Below are 12,268 nucleotides of genomic sequence, written 5' to 3'. Positions count from 1 at the left end.
GTTTGGTTTTTTATAGGATATATCCAGATAATACTGTATTACCTTAACTTTTGACATTCAGCCGTGTTTCCGATGTGCTTATTATGTCAAGATCTTTTTCCATTTTTATCCATTCTAGTTTCTTTGGTAGTTTTTTCTTTTGTTTAAGCTTCTTGTCTGTAGGTATTTAAGACCAAAAATAAAAGCTATGTGCCAATCTTTAACTCTTAGCTGACACACACTGCTTTCCTGAAATGTTATCTGATCTCAGTCTGGCGCGCCTCCAATTTTTAAAAATGTTTATCAAATTCCCACTTAAAAAAGAACCTAATGAAGATTTTCACAGTAACAAGCGTAGTATGATTCAGTATTATATAGTAATACTTACTGAAGTCATCAAGTGGTGTGCATTCGCTAGCTTATTTAACTGCACGATCTTATTACTGTTAGCCCTGTCATCTCTTCAACCATCCCTTGTTGCTTGTTACTCTCACTTGTTACATCTTGTCTTAAATAGGACTGTATGCTGTTATGAGCAGGTAATGCTTTCCTACACATATGTCCACCTAGCACAAAGGCTCCCTGCTCCTTCTTGGAGTTGTAGGATGTTACTGCAGTACATATAATAAATAAAAACAACTTTGTATAACACCAAATGTAGATTCTCCTGGTGTTAATGGGACACTGTTAACCTATCAATCACACTTCTATCTGAAATATCTTTACCGGTGTTACAAGAAATACCTATGATACCTATGAAATCCTGGCCCTATCAAAGTCAATGAGAGTTTTGCCATTGGCTTGAGTAGGGGCAAGATTCACGCTCAGTGACTCAGGGCACAGCTGCAGCTATGCCACTGTAGTGTAGGCTAAGTCTACATTTAAAATTCTACAGTGGCACAGCTGCATTGCTGTAGCATTATTGCAGTATCTGGAGGGATTCTCGCATCACTGTGGGAGGATAACTAAGGGTTGTAACTAAGTTGATTGAAGAATTCTTCCTTCGACCTAGCACTGCTTACATGCAACTCTCAGGGATGTGGATTTTTCACACCCCTCAGAGATGTAGGTAAACTGATGTAGCTTTCCCTTGCAGACCAGCCCATAGACACTTGCTACAGCGACAGAAAGGGTTTTTCCATTGCTGTAGTAAATCCACCCCATCAACAAACAGTAGCTAGGTGGATGGAAGAATAGTGGTGTTTATGCCAGAGCTTAATCCTATCTTGCTGCAATGTAGCTTGGTCAGCATAAATTTTAGATGAGAATCAAAGAACCATAGGGTAGAAGGGACTGGAGGGGTCATCTAGTTTAACCCCCTACCAAGATGCAAGATTTGGTATGTCTAAACCACCCAAGACAGGTGGCTATCCAGCCTCCTTTTGAAAACCTCCAGTGAAGGAGCTTCCATGACCGCCCTATGCAGTCTGTTCCATTGTCCCATTGTTCTTACAGCTAGGAAGTTTTGGCTTTGACTGAGTCCAAGAAGTGTAGAACACTTCTGTCTGTAGGTAAACGCAGACAAGTTTCACAAAAGAGTGCTCAAAGTGGTCAATTCTATTATTTTGGTAAAGACACTTCTAAAGTCTACTGTTTTGTATAACAGAAATCTTACCAGTGAAACAGTTCTTCATGACAAAAACTCAGAAATGATTATTTGTATCAAATTCATAGCTATATGATAGTGTGAAACAATGTAGACGTGAACCAGTTTTCTGGCTTTATTAATGAAGTTGAAACAGTAAAAATGACTTAACTTATCTTGTCACTACAATAATGCTTTCATTTTTGAGTAATTTAATTTCTGTGAGAAATTTTGAGATTTAAGAACCCAGGCAAGTGAATTCAGAAGATTAATCATAATTAACTTAGAAAAGAATATTATTCTGGAAATGTCTGAGAGAACTAAAATTTTATTTTTGCCAAACTGTAAGTAACCTTTGTTTCCAGATTCAGCCAATTATGTAGTCTATCATAAGATGTTGTAGTAGCTTCAGTAACAGTAGAAACAGAAATATTTAGAACAGTAATGTTTTTAGGGACATGAAATACACTTTAGAAGAGAATATAAATGTATTTAAACTTATTTTTATATCACCCAAACTCACATTTGTTTACTTATTTGATCCTTCCTTATATTTGTATCAGTATTAGTAATTTGACTTTTTCATAACCCATCAAAAAAGCCCAACAAATTAAAAAAAAAAGAAAAAAAAGAAAAATATTCCTTGGATATTGCCTGCAGTGTTTACCCTTCCACTTGCCTTTCACACAGAAATTTCGTCTTTATTCCAGCTCTGTCCCCGTCTCACCAAAGTCATACTCTCCTTGTTCCTCTGCACACACCCCATTCCATAATTAGGTCTGCTGATTCTGTTGAGCTGTGTACTGGATCTTTCTGCTTCAGGTCTTTTGACAATCTGGACAAATGGGTTTCCTTCTGCTTTTTGGATTTGGTAGGCAATGTGACCAATCACCAGCTTCAAACTTTTTTTTCTTTCTGTCCAGCTGCACTCCTGCGTGGTGTGTCCGCTGCTTGCTTCTTGGAACCTCATGGAGCAGTTAGCCATTCAGACAGGCAGAAAATGCTGTGGCTGTTTGTGCTTAGATCTCTTCATGATGATGCACTTGTTACGTCCCCTCTTGCTCTTCCTCAAGACCCACTGGAGCAAGCCCAACTTTAAGTCTTCTTCCCGGGGCAAACAGAATGGCCTCTTACAGCAAGGCAAATAGTGGCAGCAGCAAAGTAGGAGGCTCTGGCTCTCTTTGCCTTTAGGTATTGAGTCCTCTACCCTCTGCACAGCTCCTTTCTGCTTAGTCAGTTTTAGGAGCTTAGGCTCCTTCTGGTTCCACTCCCATCTCAGATGAGACAGTGTGTACTGCAAATTCTCCTGAACTACATTCTGAGGGCCACACTCCCTTTAGCACTATCTTTTTATGGCAAGTGGTGCTTCAAAATGGAGCCCACCCTGCTCATTTGCAGTCCTTCATGCTTCAGTGACCAAGCCCCTCTTCTCCTTTGCAGGGACAGAACATTACTCAGAAGATCCACTTGTGCAGGGACTCTGACACACCACAGAAATTGTCATTTAAGCATCCCTCCACCCTATACAAAAGCCTCATGGCAGTACACTGGAGCACATCCTGTGCTAAGGAAAGCACAGGAGCTGGCTTGTAAAGAGTATAGCTGGGTGGGAGAACAATTCTTGGAAGCCAGTAATAATTTCTCTGCCTAGTAAGTTTGAACATCAAATGAAAACCCATTGGTCCAGACTTTCAAATATGTTGTCTCAGAAGGTTGACTTATAGTAGGGAAAAATCTCATTTGTGTTTTAAACACCGGAACCCTTCCTTTTCACTTTTGTGTTTCAGATCCTGTGCTGGTGAAATACAATAAGTCTATTAAAATGAGGCATTTACCCACTTCTTTTTGGAAGGCAGATTTTCCTGTAAATGTGAAGCAGTAAATATATTTCATTTTGTTTCAGCTTTCCGCTTGTGTTCTAGGAATCTGAGAGAAGCTGTTCCAGCCCCTCCAGGTCAGTGCAGCTGTGACTTTTTTTTTTAACTAAAAATTTTAATTTGTTTTATTTTTCATTATTTATTAAGTAGTTTAATTTGGGAGACTTTCCATCTACCATCTTCTTTACTTAAGTGAAAGGTGTGACTTTCAAAAATGCTCAAAATCATCCCAGCTCTCCTCCCCTAGAAATAATGGTATAATTCCCATTAACTTTAGTGGGAACTAAGATTAGGCTAAATTAGAATGCTTTTTAAAGTCTCACCCAGAAGGTATAAAAGTGAAGCAACTGAGCTAGCATTTAGAACTGTTACTTATTTTGAGTTTCTTTTTTGCTCTAGAAGAAGATACTGCTTTTAACTTTAGATAATTTTAATCTAGTAAACAAAAAAAACTGAACCCTTCTCCTCTTCCTCCTTTGCACCTTTACCCCATTTAAGCTAACATTCCCCATGTTAAGGTTGGAACAGTAGAAAATTAATACTTACACTTAAAGTAAGTATTTTAAATAAACATACTTTCCTGTGTTCAGTTTTTATTCTTATAGTCTGCATCACTGCTTATTTTATTGTCAATCACCTAAACAAATCTTTTGTTGCATTTATATTCTTATCTGAAAAAGACATCGTATGAAAAGAAAAATCAGGAATTAAATAAATCAAACATGCCTTTTTTATTTTTAAGTGACCATTCTTCCTTGCCTGCTCTGGCTTACCTGTCCAATATTTATTTTAATAGTAGTACAATAAACATTTAAGGATACAGTTTAATGCCCCTTCAAATCCAAGAGGTCTGCATTAAACATTTTTTATTAAAAGAATCTAGGGTAATTTTTCTGTGTATATAAACAAAGTCATGAATTAATAACAGCAGTGCAGACCAAGTGGGCTACGAGCAGTCATCAGTGCATATAGTACGTTTCACTACTGTTTAGGTAGCCTAATAGCTCAAAGAAATGTTTAGTTTCCGCATTTAAAAATAGTGTTTGCTTTTACATTTTCAGTGTATCATCATTCTCAGTTATGGGCTACCAGCCATCCACCCATAGTGGTGGAAAAGAAGAGAACAAGAGAGATGAATGGATTTTGATGTAATCTGCAAAAAACAAAATAATTAAAAATCTAATGTTAAAACTTCAAATACAGTATAGCAAGTACTCTAGCTAATGTCCACTCAACTTATGTTTGCACTCTTTTCTTTTTAAGAAGTTTTAAGTGAGATGCTTTGGGCTTGATGATTATGCTTTGCATTCACATAGAATGTCATTATATTATTTATTATTTGTATTACCGTAGTGCCTAGGAATGTCATTCTAGTTATGTCAAAATAACTTAATCTTGATGAATTAATGTTTATAAAGTATTAGCCTTTTGCTTGCAGGACAGATGTATGGAGCGTGTTCATTTGATACAGTGAAATTTGCCCTGTAGTTAAAAGGCCCGGGAAGACACACACTATATCAACTATCATTGCTATAAGTTCTGTATGTTGTAAATCATTAATCATTTCAGCATTTCTTGTAGATGAGATGCACTGTTGCCCTTCAGACTCTGTTTAAAGTGCCACCTATATTGGTAATGAAAACCTGTCAGAGAAACAAGTTTAAAACAGTTTGCTTGGCCAGTGTGGATTCTGTATAAGCTTTAAAAAAATTTCTAGATTCAAAAGGTGAAAAAATCTAGAGAAATGTTTTTTAAATGCTTACACTATTATGCCTTTCCAAACCAATCAGACAAGCCATGTTATTCTGAACTGCCATTGTGGATAGGGCCTGAGTCTCATGCTAAATTATGTTCAGTTCTGTAGGGAGGTATTCTGTATTGGTAAAGTAATTGACAGATGGGTAAATACTACTTTTAAACTCTTATTTTCTTAGTTACAATACTTTACTATACACCTATTTAAAGATGTGGCTGTGGTCAGAGAAACAGGAGGACAAGTGTGAATCTTTTTCTTACAAGCCCAATCAATATCTAACTAAGAGCCAGTCTAATTTTTGGGAAATCATTATGCAAGTGGCATTGATCAAAGTCACCTGCTCTGGCTGCCTAACATTGGCTGGGTTCTTTAGTTTACTTCTATCATGTGTATAAATAATACAAGGATCGCAGGGCTGTCTCACAAGTACCTATCAAGGAAACAACTTCCTTTTTCCCATTTCCATTTGCTGTATCTTAAACAGATTATTTTGGTATCTGAAGGCCACCGATGTTGCTTCCATACATCTCTCCCCATGTAGGACTAACATCAAAGCATACATGAAGGCCATACAACATACCAGTAGACACAGGTAGAACTACATAAACCAAATGCCTTAGGGTAACATGGCTGAAAGGAGGCATATGATTCCAAAGGATACAAAATGCAGCTTTTAAGATCATCTTCCTGGGTCCATTATCCTCCTCCTGTTTCACTGCATCAGAGTCAAGCTTCTTGTCCTCACCTTCCAGAACCTTCAGAATTCTGCCCTAGCTATGTGCTTTCGTTTGTCTCTCATCACATTAAACACAGCTTCTCTGTTCTGTTAACTATGTTAGTCTTGTTTAGCCATTTGTCACCTTCTTGTATATGGATATATGCCTCTGCACCTCCTTCCATGCTGCCTCTTACATGTGGAACCTATTCTTTGAGCTGATCCCATAAGGCCACAGATTTCTCAAGTCACAACTCTGCCCTGACACTTAAATCAGTTATTAATTATGACTCCGTTGAATGGCAGATAAGAATAGTTGGCACTTACTGTACAATAAAAAAATCTGCAAATATATGTATATACATCAAAATTGTATATATTTGATATCTGTATCCCTCTCCCTTTACCCATTATATCCCACTTATGTGGAAGAAACAAACTCCACTCTCAGGTTGGAAGCAACAAAATCAGAGACAGCTTTATTCAGGACATGCAATTGCAAGGGAAGAACACAGCTGACAGAGTGCATCTCTGCCTCAGTTTCTCCAAAGTACACACAAAATCACACAAGTATTTATACCTCTTTGTGACATGCATTTTATTTAGGCTATTTGCTATTTATTCCAGTATTTTCTCACTTTCTCTTCTCAAACATCGTTATCTCAAGGCTAGGTCACACTGACTATTCTGTTTTCCACTTGCTTCTGAAGTGAGCCCTGCTTCTACAGGGCTTGCGATATTAGGCTAAGACTTGACAGAACAGTTGCTCTATCTCTGACACTTAAATGGCTGCACTTAAACCCTCTCTTTCTTTCTCTGCTTCCATTCTTGTAATCTTAGATAATAAACTCCTTGGAGCAGGGAGCATTACTATGTGTTTTTGTGCTGCTAGCATTAGGGGACAAAATCCTAGTACAGGCCTTTGGGCACTACTATAATACAAATGTTCAATTACATTTTTTAAAAATTACATTCAGAGAACTTTAAGGTTGCACTGTCAAACACTCGGAAGTTTAGGAAATGCCAGAACTAAGATTGGTTGTGCAATCTTAATTCAGCCCCCTTGTGCATATTCATTATAATACCACCAGTGGACCAAAATCGGTGATGAATCCTGAGACATATCGAGCATATGCTGAGAAGATTATCATACAGTCTTCAACTGTATGATCACTTTTTTTTTCCCATAGACCCTCAGCGTACAGGATGACTGGTCCTCTGGAGATGAACCAAGATTGTGGAGTAAATGAGGTTATTGTTTGTAGGACCCCTGCCTCATTTGCTGTAGAAGTTGGAAAGAGTGTAGTGAATGAAGCAGGGAACAGCAGGAAGAGAGAGAATGAATTTGTGGTTAAGGCAGCTGAATGCTACTCTGGGATTGGATTCTATCGCTGCTACTGCCACAGGATTCCTATGTGATGTGCAGCAAGTCTCATAAGCCAGATTTTTCACAGGTGGTCATTACTTGTTTGTTCCTCATTGTTTGGTGTCTAACTTAACATTAGGGACTTGATTTGCAGGTATTTTAATTTAAAAAGGGGGGGGGCAAATTGAAAACACAGACATTTAATTGTTGAGCCAGATGGGTGGTCTGAAGGATTGGAAACTTTAGCTCCACATCAGAGACCACTACCACTAGAGCTAACAAAGTAACTGGTAGCAATCACAGTAGTATGCTGTGATTCTCTTTGGAGCAGCCACTAGATAGGATTGAGACACACTTTGAGTGGGTTTCAAAGATTTTTCCTGGCTAGCAGAGGAATGTTGAGATTCAATAATCCTGCATTCTATTCCAGGGTCAGGATGGCTATGTGTTCTTGTGGTTTTCTTTACATCAACTGTTTGATCATGGGGGACTTTAACTTCCCGGATATAGATTGGGAAACAAATGCTAGTAATAATAATAGGGCTCAGCTTTTCCTAGAGGTGATAGCTGATGAATTCCTTCATCAAGTAGTTGCTGAACCAATGAGGGGGGATGCCATTTTAGATTTGATTTTGGTGAGTAACGAGGACCTTGTTGAGGAAATAGTTGTAGGGGACAACCTTGGCTCGAGTGATCATGAGCTAATTCGTTTCAAAATAAATGGGAGGATAATCAAAATTGCATCTGAGACTAAGGTATACGATTTCAAAAGAGCTAACTTTACTAAATTAAGGCGACTAGGGAAGTGGATTGGACTAACATATTTAGGGATCTAAAGGCAGATGACGCCTGGGGTTACTTCAGGTTGAAGTTGCAGGAGTTGTCAGAGGCATGTATCCCGAGAAAGGGAAAACGGCTCGTAGGTAGCAGTTTTAGACCGAGCTGGATGAGCAAGCGTCTTAGAGGGGTGATTAAGAAAAAACAGAAAGCGTACAAGGAGTGGAAAATGGGAGAGATCAGCAATGAAACCTACCTTATTGAGGTCAGAGGGTGTAGGGAAGCAGTGAGAAAGGCAAAGAGCCGGGTGGAGATGGACCTAGCGAAGGGGATTAAAACCAATAGCAAAAGGTTTTTTAGCCATATAAATAGGAAGAAAACCAAGAAGGAAGAAGTGGGACCGCTTAAAACTTTAAACGGAGTGGAGATTAGGGATAATCTTGGAATGGCACAATATCTGAACGAATATTTTGCCTCGGTCTTTAATGAGGCTAATGAAGGGCTAAGGAATAGTGGTAGAGGGACTGATGGGAATGAAGATATGGGGGTAGACATTACGGTATCTGAGGTAGAAGCCAAACTTGAACAGCTAAACGGAAGTAAATCGGGGGGCCCGGATAATCTTCATCCTAGAATATTAAGGGAATTGGCGAGTGAAATTGCAAGCCCGTTAGCGATGATTTTAATAAATCTCTAAACTCGGGGGTTGTACCGTTTGACTGGAGATTAGCTAATATAGTTCCTATATTCAAGAAGGGGGAAAAAAAGTGACCCGGGTAACTACAGGCCTGTTTGCATACTACAGATGTTAAACTAAGTCATGGAAAAAATTTTAAAGGAGAGAGTGGTTACGGACCTTGAGGCCGATGGCAACTGGGACAAATTACAGCATGGTTTTACGAAAGGTAGATCGTGCCAAACCAACCTGATCTCCTTCTTTGAGAAAGTAACAGATTTTTTAGACAAGGGAAATGCGGTGGATCTAATATATCTTGATTTCAGTAAGGCGTTTGATACGGTACCGCATGAGGAATTACTGGTTAAATTGGAAAAGATGGGGATCGAAATGAAAATCCAGAGGTGGATAAGGAGCTGGTTAAAGGGGAGACTGCAGAGGGTCATATTGAAGGGTGAACTGTCGGGTTGGAGGGGGGTTACCAGTGGAGTTCCTCAAGGTTCCATTTTGGGTCCGATTTTATTTAATCTATTTATCGCTGACCTCGGAACCAAAAGTAGGAGTGGGCTGATAAAGTTTGCGGATGACACGAAGTTGGGAGGTATTGCCAATTCGGAAAAGGATCGGGATATCCTCCAGGGAGATTTGGATGACCTTGTAAACTGGAGTATTAGTAACAGGATGAAATTCAATAATGAGAAGTGTAAGGTTATGCATTTAGGGATGACTAACAAGAATTTTAGTTATAAGCTGGGGACGCACCAGTTGGAAGTAACGGAGGAGGAGAAGGACGTAGGAGTCCTGGTTGATCGTAAGATGACTATGAGTAGGCAATGTGATGTGGCCGTTAAAAAAGCTAATGCAGTCTTGGGATGCATTAGGTGAGGTATTTCTAGTAGAGATAAGGAGGTGCTAGTCCCGTTATATAAGGCGTTGGTGAGACCTCATTTGGAGTATTGTGTGCAGTTTTGGTCTCCCATGTTTAAGAAGGATGAATTCAAACTGGAACGGGTACAAAGAAGGGCCACTAGAATGATCCGAGGAATGGAAAGCCTGTCGTATGAAAGGAGACTTGAGGAGCTCGGTTTGTTTTCCTTAACCAAAAGAAGGATAAGAGGAGATATGATTGCACTCTTTAAATATATCAGAGGGATAAATACCAGGGAAGGAGAGGAATTATTTCAGCTCAGTGCTAATGTGGACACGAGGACAAACGGATACAAATTGTCAGTCAGGAAATTTAGGCTTGAAATTAGACGAAGGTTTCTAACCATCAGAGGAGTGCAATTCTGGAACAGCCTACCGAGGGAAACAGTGGGGGCGAAGGACCTCCATGACTTTAAGTTTAAGCTGGATAAGTTTATGGAGGAGATGGTATGATAGGATAACGGGCTTAGTCATTAGGTCAATTAAGTGCCACACTGGAAATTAGTACAATGGGTCAATGATAGGATATTGTAAGCCTTTTTCCAGAGGGTATAGCTGGAGAGTCTTGCCCGCATGCTCGGGGTTCAGCTGACCGCCATATTTGGGGTCGGGAAGGAATTTTCCTCCAGGGTAGATTGGCAGTGGCCCTGGAGGTTTTTCGCCTTCCTCCGAAGCATGGGGCAGGGGTCGCTTGCTTAAGGAGTGGGTGGATCGGCTTACGTGGCCTGCATCTTGCAGGAGGTCAGACTAGTTGATCATAATGGTCCCTTCTGATCTTGAATTCTATGATTCTATGATCATACTCCTATTTCTGACTCTTGCATTTGAGTCTTGTTGCTTTCTCCTTCTCCATGGTGCCTGTGCTGGGCAACAGCAGGGGACCATTGAGATTGCAAGAGGGACAATCTGTCTCTTTGTGTTTCGGTCCCTGGCAGCTGTAAAAAGCAATTGCAGGGAATGGCCTACTCAGACCCCTGGGCTGGAGCATGTTCAGTGCAGTTGAAAACAGGAGTTGTGTAGGGGTGGAGTTTGCTTAGTACAGATGGACTATTTGGAGAATTTGCTGCCAAGCTGTAGCAAGCTTCTATGGCACATGTGCAAATGGTGATTTTTCAGAGGCCTCTTTCTGACCAAAGCTGGTCAGATTCTCATATTTAAGTCTAAAGATTGCAAAGCTTGTCAAAATACAATTTTTCAGATGTCTGTCACTCATAAAGCTACCTTATGCGGTGTCCTGCCATAAAATAATGTTAACAGAGGCCAGACTAGCTTTGACCTTTGTCCGGTGAATAGTTCACTTCAATAAAACTTATTTATTTTCCTTTCAAAGCAGAGTGTCGAACCATTCAAATTTTGGTTAAATTTGGGTTTAGCAATGTTTCCTAACTCTCTGGTTCAGACACTAACTTAGAAAACTTTGAACTGGTTGGGATACATTTCCTGCAGATCGTCACATACTCTTATGCTTGCATTGTAACTCTTACAATAATAAGTATTCCTTTTCTATTCTTCAGGAACTTTCTCAATGGAATTTCATTCAAAATGTTTTGTATGCAGAAATGTATCACATTTTCAAACTACGATCTGGGTTGTTGGGTTAGGATAAATCACAAGTTACATAATACCAATACCCCATGTTATCAAGGACATACCTGAGGGACTAGGTAGGAGCAGCCTCAGTTGGGGCTGGGAGTGATTAGCAATTGGGCCAGCAGTATGGCCAGAGCAATGTACTGTATTTAGTTGGCTTTGTGCAGTTAAGCCAGTCACCTCAAAGACTTAATGCAACTCAAAACATTCCAACATTCTTGTAAGATTAACAAAGAAAGATAAAGTTATTAAATAATTAATTTTGAAATCAGGAATGCAAAAAAAAAAAAGTAGCACAGGAAAGCAGCAGGCCTGTTAAACAATAAAAAATTCACCACCAGGGAACTGCAAACATTACAATCAAGCAATATGAAATAATTCTGTTCTGAAAAAAACAAACAAACCTTCCTGACATAGTGGACGGAGGGGAGAAGTTCTAGGCCTAGCCAGGGAGGTGAGGTGATAATGGGGTTGTTATTAGTCAGAAGAACTGATACAGCACCTCTCCCCTTTCAGCTAGAATTCCCGTCCCTCCCTTCCTCCTTTCAGGCCCCTCAGAGTCCCTCCGTCCCTCCTTCAAGTAGTCTCCCATAGCATAACACAATAACTGAACCTATGCAGGGTGACCGTTGGAGTGGCAGCAGGAAGGAACTTCAGTGCCAGGGAAACAAAGCCAGGAACAGCCTGGAAGAACAGTGGAGCCTTACATTCTCAAGTCAAAACAAAGGTCCTGTGTTCCACACTCCTCCTGCCTCACCCACCATGTCTGAAGCCTGAGTTATTGGCCTCTAGCACTCACCAGCAAGCAGGAGGAGATGATGAGGGGAGGGAGGTGTTCTCTTCCATGGAAAGTCCTCTTCCTGGACATAATTAATAGAGAACTACCAATCCCAGAATACTTTTCTCCCCTTCTTCCTTCTCCTCTCATTTCTGGTTGCTTCTTGGGAAGTGTAGTCTGTGCTCCTCTCTCTGTAAGGTTGGCGCATCCTGAGAAGACACTCCCTACCACCTGATGATTGA

The 12,268-nt window shown here is 39.9% G+C and overlaps 1 protein-coding gene across 2 annotated transcripts in view; it reads left to right on the top strand.

The window, feature by feature from the left end:
• Positions 1-12,268, top strand: part of ATF2 (activating transcription factor 2) — a 98,111-nt gene that overhangs the window by 2,308 nt on the left and 83,535 nt on the right. For both annotated transcript variants that reach the window (XM_044978396.1, XM_044978397.1), the window contains exon 2: positions 3,468-3,518. The gene's annotated coding sequence lies outside the window, so the exon portion shown is untranslated. The remainder of the gene's footprint in view (positions 1-3,467; positions 3,519-12,268) is intronic.

Source organism: Mauremys mutica, chromosome 10, assembly GCF_020497125.1.
Source record: "Mauremys mutica isolate MM-2020 ecotype Southern chromosome 10, ASM2049712v1, whole genome shotgun sequence".
NCBI classification, from domain to species: Eukaryota; Metazoa; Chordata; order Testudines; family Geoemydidae; genus Mauremys; species Mauremys mutica.
The sequence above is the reverse complement of the archived record's forward strand: the minus strand, read 5'-3'. Positions and strand labels throughout refer to the sequence as shown.